Source organism: Lathyrus oleraceus, chromosome 7, assembly GCF_024323335.1.
Source record: "Lathyrus oleraceus cultivar Zhongwan6 chromosome 7, CAAS_Psat_ZW6_1.0, whole genome shotgun sequence".
Lineage (NCBI taxonomy): Eukaryota > Viridiplantae > Streptophyta > Magnoliopsida > Fabales > Fabaceae > Lathyrus > Lathyrus oleraceus.
The window spans coordinates 187965552-187982181 of record NC_066585.1 but is presented as its reverse complement, the minus strand read 5'-3'; the positions used below and the strand labels follow the sequence as shown (position 1 = coordinate 187982181).

Here is a 16630-nt window from a genome sequence, read left to right as displayed (position 1 = left end):
AAAAATCCTATGTTTAACATATTTGCTTGATTGTTTCTTGTCCGGTTGTTATTACTTTGATCGTTTAATTTCTTGTTCGTTTAAAGTTTAAGAACAATCGTTTTATTGTGTTTTGGTTGTGTTTTGACAATATTATGGCTCTTAATTATATGATGTTTTGTATGCTTTTTATATGCATGATCTCCAAACTATTAATATGTCTTGTCCCATCCTTTTCGATAATGACAAAGGGGGAGAAGAGATTCTCTAGCATATATTGTATGTATCTAACAAACTTGCAGAAACTCAAAATTTCAAAGTCTCCAAATAAATCAAGAATTTAGGGGGAGCATCATCATAGGGGGAGCAAACGTGTTAGAACATCAAGTCCGATGACTCTTTCAAGAATCGCCTTTTGAATCGGGTTGTCATCATCAAAAAGGGGGAGAATGTGAAGACATGGCTTCTCGAGTATTTTGATGAAGACAATGATGCACGTACATGGTCAATCATCAAAGAATGGATCAAGACTTCAATAGAGAAAATTCACACAAAGTTTCAATCATACATAACTCAAAGTCGCTCGAGAAATTGATCACAAAGGTATTGGAATTTAATCTTAGTTAATGTTTATATATAAAGTGTTCAATTGATTGTTGCATGCATAATATGATATGGACACTTATAATTTATTTCAAAATGGTTACAACTTTTAAAAGTTCTCAATTTTTCCTTTTTTCAATAGTGGTAACCGGTTAACACTTTTGGGGTAACCGGTTAACCCTAAACAAAATTCAATTTCTGGGCAGATTTTGTTAGCATGTAACCGGTTAACACTTTCATGGTAACTGGTTACACAGTTTAAAATTTGATTTTTTCTTAACGTTACAATTAATGTAACCGGTTAACACAATTTGGGTAACCGGTTATTACTGGGAATTTTTGTAGAAAAATTGTAACTTTTCATATTTTCAATTCATGCTTCTTCTCTATGAACCATGACATCCATTGGTTGTTTGCACCTGTTTAAAGAGGTTCATAGAAGGATATTTAAACTAAAATTTTTCAGATTGCAAATCACCTCCTTAAAAATTAATTTTCACAATCTTTCTTTGTTTACTATTTTCAAAGATAAGTGTCCAAAATTCATATGCATCATTTGAACACTTCTATAAACATTGTGAGATTGATTATTCCAAAAGGAGAAGATCAATCCTTTGATTGATGTGCAGATATTTCCAGATTATTCAAACTTCCACTTAAATTATACACTTGTTGTTCTTCACATCTTAATTTTTCCAGCATTAGTGGAATTAAGATAGTTAGTGTTTTACCCTTACTTGTTTGATAGTAAGAGGTGCATAGGAGAGGATTATTCTCTTATCACTAAGAAGGTTTCTTTGTTGTTTAGAAATAAGAGAGTCACTTTGAGAGGATTGTTCTCATAAGTGGACTTTGTTGGAAATCCAAGAGTTTGTTCTTGGTGGTCTTTGTTGGTCATTGTACAAGTCCAAACAAATAGTGGAATTCTCTTTCTTGTTGGAAAGGGGACTGGATGTACCTTCGGATTGTGAAGGGAACCAGGATAAATCTCTGTGTCATTATTTTTCTGCACTTTACCACTTTCCTAAACACCATTATAAACAAGAAAAATAATCCTTACAACAAGAAAATTTCAAGGTTTCTAATTCACCCCCCCTTTTAGACTGATTTCAGACTTACAATTGGCATCAGAGCAGGTTATAGGTAACCTGTTCCTAGACGATCCAAAATGGCTTCCGCAAATAATAATCTAGTCTTCAGAGATGGTGGTAGCAATAACAAGCCTCCACTATTCTGTGGTGAATACTTTGACTTCTGGAAAAATCGGATGAAGGCTCATTTAGAAGCACAAGGAGAAGAAATATGGGATGCTGTCCAAAATGGTCCTTTTGTTCCTACAACGGTTGTTAACGGCGTTGGTTCATCAAAGCCTAAAACTTCATGGGATGATGATGATAAGAAGAAGGTCCTCTATGATAAAAAGGCAATAAATCTTCTTCAAAGTGCACTCAGCATGGATGAATTCTTTCGCATTTCGGAATGCACAACAGCAAAACAAATATGGGATACCTTGGTAGAAACTCATGAAGGAACTGCCGAAGTTAAAAGATCAAGATTAAATACCTTGAGTCAAGAATACGAGTTGTTCAGAATGCAGCCCGGAGAATCCATCCTTGACTTGCAGAAAAGATTTGTGCACTTGACAAATCATCTAAAAGCTATAGGTAAGACTTTAAGTAATGATGAATTGAATCTTAAAGTGCTTAGATCTTTAACCAGGGAATGGCAACCAAAAGTGACGGCAATATCAGAAAAGAAAAGTCTATCCACAATGACTTCCGCTACATTGTTTGGAAAACATCAAGAATATGAGATGGAAATGGGAAGACTTGAAAAACATGAGAATCAAGATAAGAAGTCCAAAAGCGTCGCTCTGAGAGTTGACTCCAAAGATGTTGAGAAAGAAGACAATCCGGAGGAGGATGAAAACTTCTTGTTACTTGTTAAAAGGCTAGGCAAATTTTTCGGTAAGAATGACAAACCTTCCTTCTATGCGAAAAGAAAGAAACACTTCAAGAAAAGAGAAGCTTCCACTTCAATGCAAGAGGTAACATGTTATGAATGTGGTAAGCAAGGCCACATAAAACCAGATTGTCCTCAACTACCTAAGAAAAGTGGATTCAAAAGAAAGAAGGAGAACTAGTACAAAAAGGCTTATGTCGCATGGGAAGATAACGAAATAAGCTCGTCATCCGACTCGGATAATGATGAAAGTGCAAACCTAGCATTAATGGCCTCACACCATTCCGATGATGAAGTAAATGAGGTTAGTAATGATTTTTTGCTTTTTGGTAAACGAGGATCCACCATTTTTTCTTCCCTAAGATATCCAACATTTGTTCTTCCCCAAAAGCGATAACGATGAATCAGATTCAAAATTTGTTATATATTTTTACTTTAATACGATGTATAAACAATGTAATATTATGTGTAAACATTATAGTTTAAAAAAAATTAATTTATCAATATTATGTGTAAGCAATGTAATGAGTATTTAAAAAATAAGACTTCATCTTTCCCCTCGGTTTTGGCTATACACTGAGAGGTATGTGGCGCTAGTTTTTAAAATATAAAAAATTGATTTCTGGGGATTGAATCGATGAATATTTTAACTATCATCTCGGTTATTCTAAAATTGAGGGGTATATTGGATCATTTTCATCACGCCCTTCGTTACCTCGCTTATGTAACTGAGGTTAAATCAACTTCGTGTCTGAGGTTAAATGTGTTTTTCGTAGTAGTGTGTGTTATTACTTATGTGTTAGAACTTAGAAATATTCAACATTGTGTCTTCTTATAACTTAAATTTGTGAATCATTTTGGATGAAGTGTTGTATGTGTTTCTAGTTAGTATGTTTGTATGGTCTCTCTACTGCATATTGCTAGTTTGTATGTTTCTATGGTCTGAATCATTTTGGATGAAGTGTTGTGTGATCTGGCTTTTGAAGTTCATGTTGGTGTCTCTGTTATATGTTGTTATTTTCTTAATTTACACAGACATGGACGATTCAACAAACTCCTCTCATACAACCTCTGCTACAATATCTGTTAATACAAAAAGTCAAATAAAAAGTAGAGGTACTACGATGTTAACCAAGGTGAAAAAACCCATGAAAGTTGTGTTCGGTTCCCATTTATTTTTATGAAAGAACCGATAAGGCTTGTGGTGAATATGATGGTGATTTTAGGGGTTACTTAGCATTACAAGGTAGAAACGAAATGAGTATTCTGATAGATAATTGGCACGACATTAACGGTGACTTAAAAGATAGCATATTAAACAATATTACGGTATTTATTATGAATTTTATGATTTGTTTTACAAGTATAGATGACCATTTACTTTTTTTAATACTAATATCAACTCTATTATATAAACATATGAAGTGTTTATTGTTCCCGAGGATAAAATACTGAAAAAGAAATAGGTTGGATATGCTGGTGAGCGTTGGAGGGGCTTTAAGACACAACTCAGACATGATTATATTAAATATGCAAGAGATGAATCAGAGCCTACATAATTTAAGTATCCATTTATTTATATTAAAGTTTGTGAGGATTTTGAAAAGTCTCGCACCACTCCTGATTTCTTGGCTAATAGTCAAAAGGAAAGGAAAATAGAGTTAGAAATATTTATCCACATAGATTGTCTCGTGGAGGATATGATAAACTTGAACAGAAAATGATTAATGAAAAAAGAATTAAGGGAACTAGAGATGAGAGATCATAATAGAAGCCTTGACCGCAGTCCATCTCCACCATCACGCCATGAGAAATGGAAGAGGGCACATGAAAGACCAGATGGTGAGTTCACATCAGAGGCTACATGCGAAGTGGCTAAAAAGATTATAAGTAGATACTTTTTCAACATTATTTATTTTAGTTAATTAAATTTGGTAAATATGAAATTTTATATGTGTTTTAGGATGTACTTGTTAAACAATTCAAAGATGGTATCTTAAGTCAACGAGATCGTCATGACATCTTGTTATAAGCGATTGGAACCGACGAGCATAATGGTCGTGTCTGTTGTTCTGGAAGAGGCATAGACTTGAAGTTACATTTTGGACCATCGCAATCAATTAACAAAGTAAATTGTAAGAGAGAAATTGAAGAGATAGTTGCTAAAAACTTGGGGGAGGTATTAGAATAGGAGCGGGAGAAGTGGACTCAGAAGGCGATGGAGAAGTGGACTCAGGAGGAACGGGAGAGGGTGAATCTAGAGGAGCGGGAGACGAAGTTGCCAGAGGAGCTGGAGAGGATATTGTAGGTGGTGCGGGAGAAGGTATAGGAGGAGTGAGAGAGGTTGGCCAAGGAGGAGAGAGATAAGTTGTCTAAGGAAGTGCAAGAGAATTTGTTCGTAGAAGTGCGGGAGAAGTGTATATACAATGTGATTAATGTATAAGTATAATTTTAAAAAAATGTGATGTATGTTGTTTTTATTTTTTGTGTATTTTAATTTTTGTATTGTATTTTTGTTGTTTTTATGATGCATCAAGTGAAATCAATGAGTATACTTAACCACCCAATTTTAGATCAGCTAGACATACTTGAGAAAATAGTTGAGAAAGTTGTTATGGGTGGTGTAAGCATGATAGTTGTTCTACCCCACAACATAAAATTGAGACCGCACCACCTCAATTAGATAACACATCAAGGATGATATAAGGGATTACAGATATCTTTACGTTTTATTATATTAAAACATGAACCATAACAAGCTTATATACTTCCTAATAGTTGTATTATGAAATTTGGGAATGCAATTACTGACTTGACATAACCGTACTACAATTGTGGCGCTCGAAAGTAGAATTTTTATAGTGATTTCAACTTATACTCATTGTTCTCATACTTTAACATAGAGATTTGACTTTTTCATTAACTTTTAATTAGGTTCATGCATGATATGTTGTAGAGGTAAATTCATGACCATCGAGCTATAGATAAACTTGGCGTCAATAAAATCATAGTCGCCACCACGCTTTCATTGTTTCCAAAGGAAAAGGGAAAAAGTAAGGAAAAAAACCCAAAGATAAGAAGTTTTCAAATCAAAACTAATAAAATGTCAGAGATTACAGGTAAGGGAGTTAGTTACATAAAGGGAAGGTATTAACACCCAGAGTGTCCTAGGTGCTTCTAGAGCGCTCTTTTTTGTGTGCAAGTGTTTTGGTCAAATATGATGTTTGATAAAAATACAGAGTGAAGGGATGAGAAAAGAATTCATTAATTATATTTTTGTGTTTGACAAGACCTTCAGTCTTATGCCTACATACCAACATAAAAATGAGGGATCAAAACTCCGTAGTTCGTGGTAAAAATTTCAAAGAAGTTGGTGAATTGGTTGTTAGTTCTTTTTGTCTTTTGAAATTAAAGTCAATATGGTTAAGTTCATTCACAGGTTTAATTAAGAAAAAGTTTGAAAATTCATTAGCATAAGGCTCAAGTTTCTAATCATTAAAACATGTCTAAGTTAAAAAAAACAAGCAAAGAAGATTTTGAAAAGAGGGAGAGATTTTGAAATTAAAGAAGTGGCAGGAGATGAAGAGTCTACCCTAGACAAAATTTAAAAGTTAAGAGTTGAAAATATCTAACCAATGGGATGCAATCCACAAGACAAGAATGTCAAATAGAAACCCATTTCCTTTTGGACTTTTGAGCAAGCAAATAAGAATAAGCAAACATCCAAGCAAATCATATGAAGACCAAGGCATCAAATAAAGATAGCCATAACATCCAAGCAAGCACTTAACAGCTAGCAGTCTTCAATATCTTCCAGTGTATCAGATGAAAATATTCATTGGCAAATTCTCAGAAACAATCATCAGACATCAATCACAAAGTCAAAATAACTGATTAAACATAGAGACCACATATTTGATGAACCAAGGGCACTTCAAGGATTATATCAGATGAAAGGCACAACAAGGATAGCTCAGTCTCAGATAGTGGCATTGGCCAAGTCCTCAAAGCATAGGGAACTTGCATATTCTAAGTCCAAAAGTTCATATCAAGTCCAACAGTCCACCAAGATATTTTTTAAGGTTTTTTGTATTTATTAGTTATTTTAAGGTCCTAAGACCACAAACAGAATAAAATCACAAGCACACAATATATACAATCACAAGATATGGCACAAGTGAGTGTCGCATTACGCGAAAAACAACCGGCGGGAAAAGACACAGAGCCGCCGCCGTGCGTTGTTTATCCCAAAGGAGGGAAAGGAAACGCTCGAAGTAAACCTGGAAAGGAAATGGTCTTACGACCAGAGATTGCAAGGATCGGGAGTCGGTTACGCAAGGGGAAGGTATTAGCACCCCCTCACGTCCATCGTACTCGACGGGATCCATGCTCGGAAGAATAGAATAAGGTTGCTAACAAACTGCTCAAAGAACTGCACAAAACTGGAATAGAACACAGATGAAAGAAGACAGAGGAAGGGGACTCGACAGGATATCACATCCTGGGCCTACGTAGCTTGTCAGACACAAACATCAGAGTCGACGTAGTTCGGGGATATGGGAAACGTGCTCGCTAGGACATCGCATCCTATGCATACGTGTCTTCTCTAACCAGAGTAAGAATCAGAGCACTCGTAGCTCGGCTAACGCACACCGAAACAAAACGCTGAAAACAAAGACGCTGAGACGTCAGAGCAAACACACAACTGGAAATGGAGTGCCAATCGCTGGTCTTACATCCAACTCCACAAAAGAAACAGGAAACAGATAGCCAATCACTGGTCTTACATCTGACCCCGAACAAACAACACAAATAGGAAACCGAAGGCCAATCGCTGGGCTTACATCAGACTCCAAAAAAACAACAACAAACGGGGAACCGAAGGCCAATCACTGGGCTTACATTAGACTCCAAACACACACACACAAGGGGTCTCGATTGCAACTAGGGCAAGAGAAAAGGAAGGTCTCAATCGCAACGAGGGCGAGAGAAAAGAATCGCAACGAGGGCGAAAACCAGTAGGGATTAATGTTAGTCGTCAGTCAAACTCGACAAGACATCGCATCTCGTGCCTACGTATCTCATCCGAACGTGAGAATCGGAGTTGCCGTAGTTCGGCTAAACTATTTCTATTTGTTTTGTGTTTTTTAGATGAACAACGTTACTACGGAATCTACCGGATGCTCGACCTCTGGAGACTTACTCACCTGTAGTAGAAGGAGTCAACGTGTCCTTAAGGGAAGGTGATGTTTGTTTGTGTTTTAGGAAAGCTCACGCAAGAAAGAGAGTCCTAGACGAAGGAACCGTGCTACCTTAATTGACATGCAAACGAGAGACTATGCGAAGTCTAGCAATCCTATGGGGATACAATCACACCACACAAGAACATAACATGAAGTAAACACACCAACAAGGGGGCTCAAACATCAAGGGTGGGGCTTTAGTCAAGGGGTCATATCAACCTCGACAAACAAGCCGGCACTGGAAGGGTATTTGAGGCTCTTAACCAGTGACATTGACCGTCAGGGTGAGCAGATGAAAGGTAATGAGGATTGGACCTCATAGCTCTTAACCCGGGCCTGGGTGAGCTTGAATCAATGAAAACGTGGGGATCCAGAATATGGGACCCTACTCCACTTGACTGACTCTATATACAAGGATCTTGGGTTAGGTTCAAGAGCCTCAGCACGTGGTGCAAGCATAATGAACGACCCAAACGATTAGCAGGGGATTGATTGCTAATCCCTTCTATCTGCCAATTGCCTCTTCACTTAGGAGGACTTGAAGTACATGGCACAAATATAAACAAGCACAGTCATTGCCTCTTAAGGAGGACTTCAGCCAAATGCCTGCCAAAAGAAACGACAAGGCTTCCAGACTACATGGAGTTAGAGAATGATTACCTAGGTGGTATGCCAACCACAAGCAAAGCAAAGCTCAAGCAATGAGCTAAAGCGGCTAATGTACCTGTAAGAAAGTCAAACAAGTCAATATTCACATTTAGACAAATCCAACAGACAGTCAACAGTGTTACAACCAATATGTTCACAATGCAAGTCAACAACTCAAGTGAGTTCAACAACAAGGGACCTACAATACAACAAAGGTTAGTGGACAAAACAAATTTGCATCTCAAGTCCTAAGATTGCATCAACCACTAGAGCTAAGCTTGAACCTGAAATACAAAGCTCAAAAGATGAGTACAAACCACTAGTACCAAGACTAGGGTCAAAGGCAAAGCAAAAAGTCAAAACAGTAGCCAATATCCAACATGAAGCATATTTATTCAAGTAAGAACATGTCCTGAAAAGGACCAGACTCAAATCAAATGGCAAAGTCATCTCATGAGCAAAATATGGCAAAGGCATACAATGGTGTCAACAATTGAGCATCAAGAAGAGAAAATGCACATTAAATCAGAAACACATCCAATAATCATGAAACTTTTTGTGTGATATCAGCATGTTAAACACAATCATCATGAAAAAATCTAGAATCAGAGGAGCTCAATTGTCATGTCAATGAAAATGAACAAGATCAACATCAAAATGTGTGACACACATTGTCACACCATACGTTCATATGTCTAAAACAGAAATGGAAAATGCTAAAAATGCCAAACAAAAGCTCACAAATCATGTATCATGTTAGGAATCAGCATATCAAATTTCAAGTTAATTGGCCAAATAATGAGCATTCCACAAAAGAAATAACACAACATGTCACATTTTGCATCACATTCAAACAATCAAGCATATTTCAAATTCCAGCAATGCAAAAAATTATGAAATAAATGCCACAAAATAATAGATATCAAGATGAACATGTAGCAAAAAATTTGGATCAATTTGGAATCATTTTCAATTTGTTATGAATTTTTGAATTATCATGAAATAATGGAAATAATATGGAATAATGGAAAATGAAATGAAGAAAAAAAATTAGAAACAGCATTGCCAAGGATCGAACCATGTATCACAAAAAACAGGCGCTAGAAAAAAAAAATCACAATTGCCAGAGGTGGGAATCGAATGGTGGTGTGGAGCGCGTTTCAAAACGCAGTCGTTTCATGCATGGCAAGAGAAATTAAAAATAAAACAGCCTGCACAAGGAATCGAACACGAGACATGGAAGATGAACACGCTAACCCTAACGCCTGAACCAGATGACCGGAACAGTGTTTCCGGTCATCTTCCCCGGCCAAACTCCGGCGAGCAACAGTACACGTTCATATTTTTTTTTTGCAGAATTTTACATGGCATATATCATTCGAAAGCTTATTCCATGCACATTCCAAATCTAACATTATTTAAGCCTAGATCTCAATAGATAAAGCAAATCGAGCAGAAACATAATGCATGTCAAAAGTTCAAGTTCACATATCTCGCTCATTTTCTAACCAAATCACAATCTAAAAACATCAGCATCATCAGCATGAAAAGATCTACCATAACATGTGCATAAAATGGAGAATTAAGAGGTTCGAAATCCTAACCTCTTGAAGAGCAGTGGATGAAAACAAGCGTATTCAAGGCCTAGCAATGTCCAGATCTCCTCTATCACTTGTATATTGAAGCTTTAGGCACGAATTGAAGCTTGAAATGGCTTGGATCTTGATCAATTTGCAACTTCCATCTTCATGTTCTTGAGCTTGATGTGCACGAATCTTGGCCAAAATCCTCAATCCAGAGCTTGAATCTTCATCAATCACACTCAATAAACCAGAATATGCAAGAAAATTACTATGCTATGTGACGAATTTTGAAGTTTCAATTTGGAGAAAATTTGGAGGAAAAGCAAATTTGAGATCTAGAATGTGATAGAATCAAAAATTCTGTTATGATTAGCATTATATACCACCTCCTAATTACTTTGCTAATGATAATTTGCAATGGCTAATGAAAGTTTAATGCAAAATGAGGTGTATGACCAAATTGCAAAATTCACCTTATGCATGGCTCAATCCCACGTGAACAGTAGCATATTAGTGTGCAATATCATTCAAAATCATTTCATGAACACAATTGGATTGGAATTTTGCATGTATGACGCACCAAATTTAAATTCTTCATTTTCCCTCCAAAACACTCATGTATGCACCAATGGTCATGCGATGTGATTTCATGCAATGCAATGATATATTTGGAAAATATTGGTCATGACAAGCAATATGCAAAAAGAGTGGCCTAAATTGGAGTCTTGGATCAAAAGTTATGGCACTTTGAAGTTTCATGCACACTTGATGATCATTTGCTCATAACTCCTCAACCATTCATCAGATGCTCATGATCTTAGACTTTTTGGAAATCGAAGAGAAAGATATTCAACTTTCATGTTGGACAAAATTTCATTTGAAGCTTCTTTGATGTTGGAAAGTCAAGTTGAATGTGGTCCAAAAACTTGCCATTTTTGGAAACTTGAAATTACAGGTCACTTTCCATTTTTGGAAACTTTTGATCTGGCTTCAAAATCTTCAATGCAGATGTTTGACATGATGAATAGCCCTCTTTTGGACATGAATGAAGTGTCTCAAACCATTTCTCCACCTCCTAGCCCTCAGTTGACTTTCAGTTGACTTGTATGGGCCTCAGATGACCTGGACATGTACTGATGACTTTTGAGCCTCTAGCACTTGGTACAATAGCTTCAAAATGAACCTTGATTCATATAAGCTCTTTAGAATAGTCATATGGCCTTCATCTCAAGGAAATGCTTGGTCTCTTGCACTGGTGAATCCTCTTGATGCCAGTTCTAGTTGATAAGATGCAATGCAATATGTAATGATAAATGACCTAAAAGATGAAATGAGTGCATGAATAGAGGGTGCAAATTTGAGGTGCTACAGCTGCCCCTATTCAACCAACTGAGAACCTGAACGGATGAGAGCAACGGCTGTCAGACCTTCAAGGTAAACAGGGATTGAATACCAAAAGAACCTGGAATTTGCACTCTGCGGGGGATGAATTGAGGAAATCATGCCATTCACCAATGGCGGCTTCCACTGGGGATTTGATATTTATCAAAGAAAGGAACCAACACCAGACGTCAACCGACAAATGGGAAAGACAAACCACGACCAGACGTCAACGGACAAATGGGAAGAGAGACCACGACCAGACGTCAACGGACGAATGGGAAGAGAAACCACGACCAGACGTCAGCAGACGAATGGGAAAGAGAAACCACGACCAGACGTCTACCGACGAATGGGAAGAAAAACCATGACCAGACGTCAACGGACGAATGGGAAAAAGAAACCACGACAAGACGTCAACCGACGAATGGGAGAAAGAAACCACGACCATACGTCAACAGACGAATGGGAAGAGAAACCACGACCAGACGTCAACAGACGAATGGGAAGAGAAACCACGACCAGACGTCAACAGACGAATGGGAAGAGAAGCCACGACCAGACGTCAACGGACGAATGGGAAGAGAAACCACGACCAGTCGTCAACAGACGAATGGGAAGAGAAACCACGACCAGACGTCAACAGACGAATGGGAAGAGAAGCCACGACCAGACGTCAACGGAAGAATGGGAAGAGAAACCACGACCAGACGTCAACAGACAAATGGGAAGAGAAACCACGACCAGACGTCAACCGACGAATGGGAAGAGAAACCACGACCAGACGTCAACCGACGAATGGGAGAAAGAAACCACGACCAAACATCAACAGACGAATGGGAAGAGAAGCCATGACCAAACATCAACGGATGAATGGGAAGAGAAACCACGACCAGACGTCAACAGACGAATGGGAGAAAGAAACCACGACCAGACATCAACGGACGAATGGGAAGAGAAACCACGACCAGACGTCAACAGACGAATGGGAAGAGAAGCCACGACCAGACGTCAACGGACGAATGGCAAGAGAAACCACGACCAGACATTGATAACATGAAATAGTATCACATTCTAGGACTCAATTTAATTAAATTATATTATTATTTACTTCAATTTATTTCATTTTATTCAATATTACGCGGTATTTTCTTTCTATTTATCTCAGGTAGTTTATTTGAAGCACAAGTAAAAAAGGAAGAAAAGGAGGTGCAAATAGGGATGAAAAGAAGCAAATATCAAAAGCCAAAGCCCAGCCCAAAAGCACAGGCGCTGTGCCTGTGACGAGCGTCACAAAGGCTATGACGAGCGTCACGCTTTATCCACTTGTGTGACGAGCGTCACACATGGTGTGACGGACGTCACACCATTCTCCTATATTTTTGGCACAAGGAACGAAACAGACCACGTTGAAGCCTATTTGCACGCCTGACCATTTGCCACGTGAAGACCTTTGACGCGGAATACCTTTGGAAACAGTTACAACAAGTGACCAATATAAATAGTAACCTTACGGAAAACCCTAGAGGCGCCACGTTTTTGCTTCTTCGCCGTTTTCTCTTTTTGCACTTTTTCTCTTCCAGCAGCATAAGTATTTTACAGCATTATTTTTACAACTTTTATATTATTTCCTTTGCAATTTCTATTTTCTTTTCCCAGCACTTAATTAATTCTTTTTCGCACAATAGTTTCTACACCGGAAACTATTGTGTACCTTTCACCGGATCTAACCTTACGTTAGAATCTAGTTTTTTATTCCTTCGCTTTTATTTTTCTGTTTGATTGAAGAATTCAAGAACAAATCCAACCGGTCTGTGGTGGAGTGTTCAAGACTGCTGTTAATTACTCAGGTTCTTTAATTATTGTTTGAATTTATATATGCCCTGCTTTACTGTTTACTTATATTATTTGCCTGAGATGAATTTGTTTATGCATGATAATTATTTAGATCTGTTTAGCATGTCTGGCTAATTCATTTAGGTGTCGGTATGTAGAGTAAGCGGAATGAAGGAATCAAAACTAAATTGGTTTAATTAAGTTTAAAATTAAAATCACTCTTTTCACGGTCCCAATTTACAGGTTTAATAACAAGGTTTTTGTACGAAAGTAAAAGACATAAAGAAGTTAAAATCAATAGAACGAGAGTTTGAGTTTTTAACTGGACAGTGTAAATTGGACATTAATTCTGGATCAGGGCGAGAGCAATTTTTAGAGTTAATTAAATTCTAATCTTTTTCAAAAAGTATTTTTGAAGATTGAATGTGAGGACGAGAGTTAAGCATTTGAATTTAATTATATAACCTAAGTCAACAGAGCGAGAGTTTGAGATAAGGGTGTTTAAACGATTAGTGTTTTCTTAAAAAGAGTTTCTACGGATTCTATTGTTTTCAAAAAGTGGTTTTTGACTTAACTAATAAGTGACAGCTACGTTAATATAAAATCATAGTTTATTCAACAGAGCGAGAGTTTGAGATAAGACTTTTAATCAATAGTATCTACTGAAAAGATTTATTTTAAAAACCAAGAAACCAACGAAGATTTGATTCCCTAATTACGACGAACTACATACCGATATCCGCTTAATTGATATTTTATTTAGATCCTATTTTTAGTTTTAACTTTTCCCCAAACAATCAAAGTTTCCTCCGCCTTAGCTTTACGAAGTAACCTTAGAAAACGGTATATCGATTCATAAGTCCCTGTGGGATCGATATCTTTTAAAACTACGCGATAGAACTGTGCACTTGCAGCTTGTACCCCAAATTCGACTCATAAAGTCGCGATCAAGTTTTTGGCGCCGTTGCCGGGGACTTTTATTTAGTCGATATCGTAACTCTTCTGTTATGCTGTAGAGACTAAGGCTTATTTTTCTTTTCTTTTCTTTCTTTCGTTGATTTGTATGCCACACACTCGCTCACAAGGCGAGCCGTTCTACTTACCAATCAACGATATCGAACTATATCTCTGAGTCTTACGACGAATTCGGGAATATCGTGCTGCAAACAATCTCCCTCCTGTCGAACTTCCTGATTTCAAAAATATTTTCCCTTCGATACCCGAGATGGCAGAACCAGCTCGTGCTCTTCGAGATTACGCCGCTCCATCGCAAGATGAGCCGCATTCGAGTATCGCTCCACCCGCAATCGAAGCAAACAACTTTGAACTTAAACCTTCACTATTGCAGGCGGTGCAACAGAACCAATTCTCTGGAAATCCTACCGAGGATCCAAACCTTCATTTATCCGTATTTGTCCAATACGCTGATACTATTAAAGCTAATGGTGTCACTTCAGAGGCAATTCGACTTCGTATTTTTCCTTTCTCGTTAAGAGATAGTGCTAGAAGATGGCTTCAATCTCTTCCTTCCAACTCAGTCACCACATGGAACGAGTTGAAGAAAGTTTTTCTTGCTCGATATTTTCCGCCGAGCAAAACAGCTATGTTAAGAGCCCAGATAAATGGATTTAAACAGAAAGATAACGAGTCTCTCTTCGAAGCATGGGAAAGATACAAAGACATGATGAGACTTTGTCCACACCATGGTTTAGAGGACTGGTTAGTAATTCATACCTTCTATAATGGTCTCCTGTACAACACAAGGTTAACAATAGACGCCGCCGCAGGTGGTGCACTAATGAACAAACCTTATGTTGATGCTTACCAACTTATCGAAAGCATGGCTCAAAACCACTATCAGTGGGGAAGCGAACGAACAATGGTAGAAAAACCTCAAACGAAAACTAGCATGTACGAGATAAGTAACCTTGATCATGTTAATGCAAAAGTGGATGCTCTGGTCCAGAAAATTGAAAGTTTAAATGTATCACCTCCAGCCACCGTGGTAGCCATAACTCAGAATTGCGAAGTCTGTGGAATCCAAGGTCACACTCCTGTAGATTGTCAACTTCTAACAGGAATCCAAGCGGAGCAAGTAAACTATGCTCAAGGAAGCCCCTACTCGCATACCTATAACTCAAATTGGAAGAATCATCCCAATTTTTCATATAAGAGTAATAATGCTTTATACGCACCTGGACAATCTCCAAATCAAGCCCCAGCTATACCTCCAGGATATCAGAAGCCGATCCCATCTACACCTAACAATAACGCCCCTAGGAAATCCAACTTGGAAATCATGATGGAAAACTTTATAGCCTCTCAACAGCAAACCAATAAAGATTTCCTAAACCAGAATGTACACACTGGCGAACAAATTAAACAACTAGCAAGTAAAGTAGATGCCCTGGCTACCCATAACAAAATGCTGGAAACGCAAATATCACAAGTAGCTCAACAACAAGCGCCTACTGCTGCCCCAACTGGTACATTTCCTGGCCAACCCCAACCTAACCCAAGAAGCCACGCTCATGCAATTATACTGAGAAGTGGAACGGAAGTGGAAGGACCGTCTGACCCAAGGATAGAAAACCAAAACTCTAAAAAGTCAACTGAGGAGGAAAGTGAACCTAAGGAAAAGGAAGAGAGTAATAAGGAAACCGTAGAAAAGAAGGAACCTTATGTACCTCCACCACCCTATAAACCACCTATCCCTTACCCTCAAAGGCTTATTAAAACCAAAGATGCGGGCCAATTCAAAAAATTTGTTGACCTACTAAAACAATTAAACGTCACAATTCCGTTTACAGAAGCTATTACGTAGATGCCCTCATATGCCAAGTTCTTAAAAGAAATTCTTTCTAATAAAAGGAAACTTGAAGATAGCGAAACCGTTACACTCACCGCTGAATGTAGCGCTATAATCCAGAATATGCCTCCTAAACTTAAAGACCCAGGTAGTTTCTCTATACCCTGTCACATAGGAAAATTTGTCATTGACAAAGCCTTATGCGATTTAGGAGCCGGTATTAGTGTTATGCCTTTATCCATATGCAAGAGACTTGAAATGGGAGAATTAAGACCAACTAAAATGTTTGTGCAACTAGCAGATCGTTCCGTTAGATATCCTGTAGGAATTCTTGAAAACGTTCCAGTGCGCATAGGTCAATTCTACATTCCAACTGATTTTATAATTATGGATATTAGAGAAGATGAAGTTACACCCATTATACTGGGAAGACCGTTCTTAGCAACGGCCGGTGCAATCATAGATGTAAAACGAGGACGACTCACTTTTGAAGTAGGAGAAGAGAAAATTGAGTTCATTCTTTCCCAATTTTTGAAAGCACCTGCAATAGAAGATACATGTTACTTCATGGATATCATCGATGAATG

At 37.8% G+C, this 16630-nt stretch overlaps 1 non-coding gene across 1 annotated transcript; it reads right to left on the bottom strand.

Moving 5' to 3' along the window:
- Positions 1 to 14837: 14837 nt before the first annotated feature.
- LOC127108550 (small nucleolar RNA R71) lies at positions 14838 to 14944 on the bottom strand. Its single transcript, XR_007796081.1, has one exon. It is a non-coding gene; the product is annotated as a small nucleolar RNA R71 (small nucleolar RNA).
- Positions 14945 to 16630: the final 1686 nt, after the last annotated feature.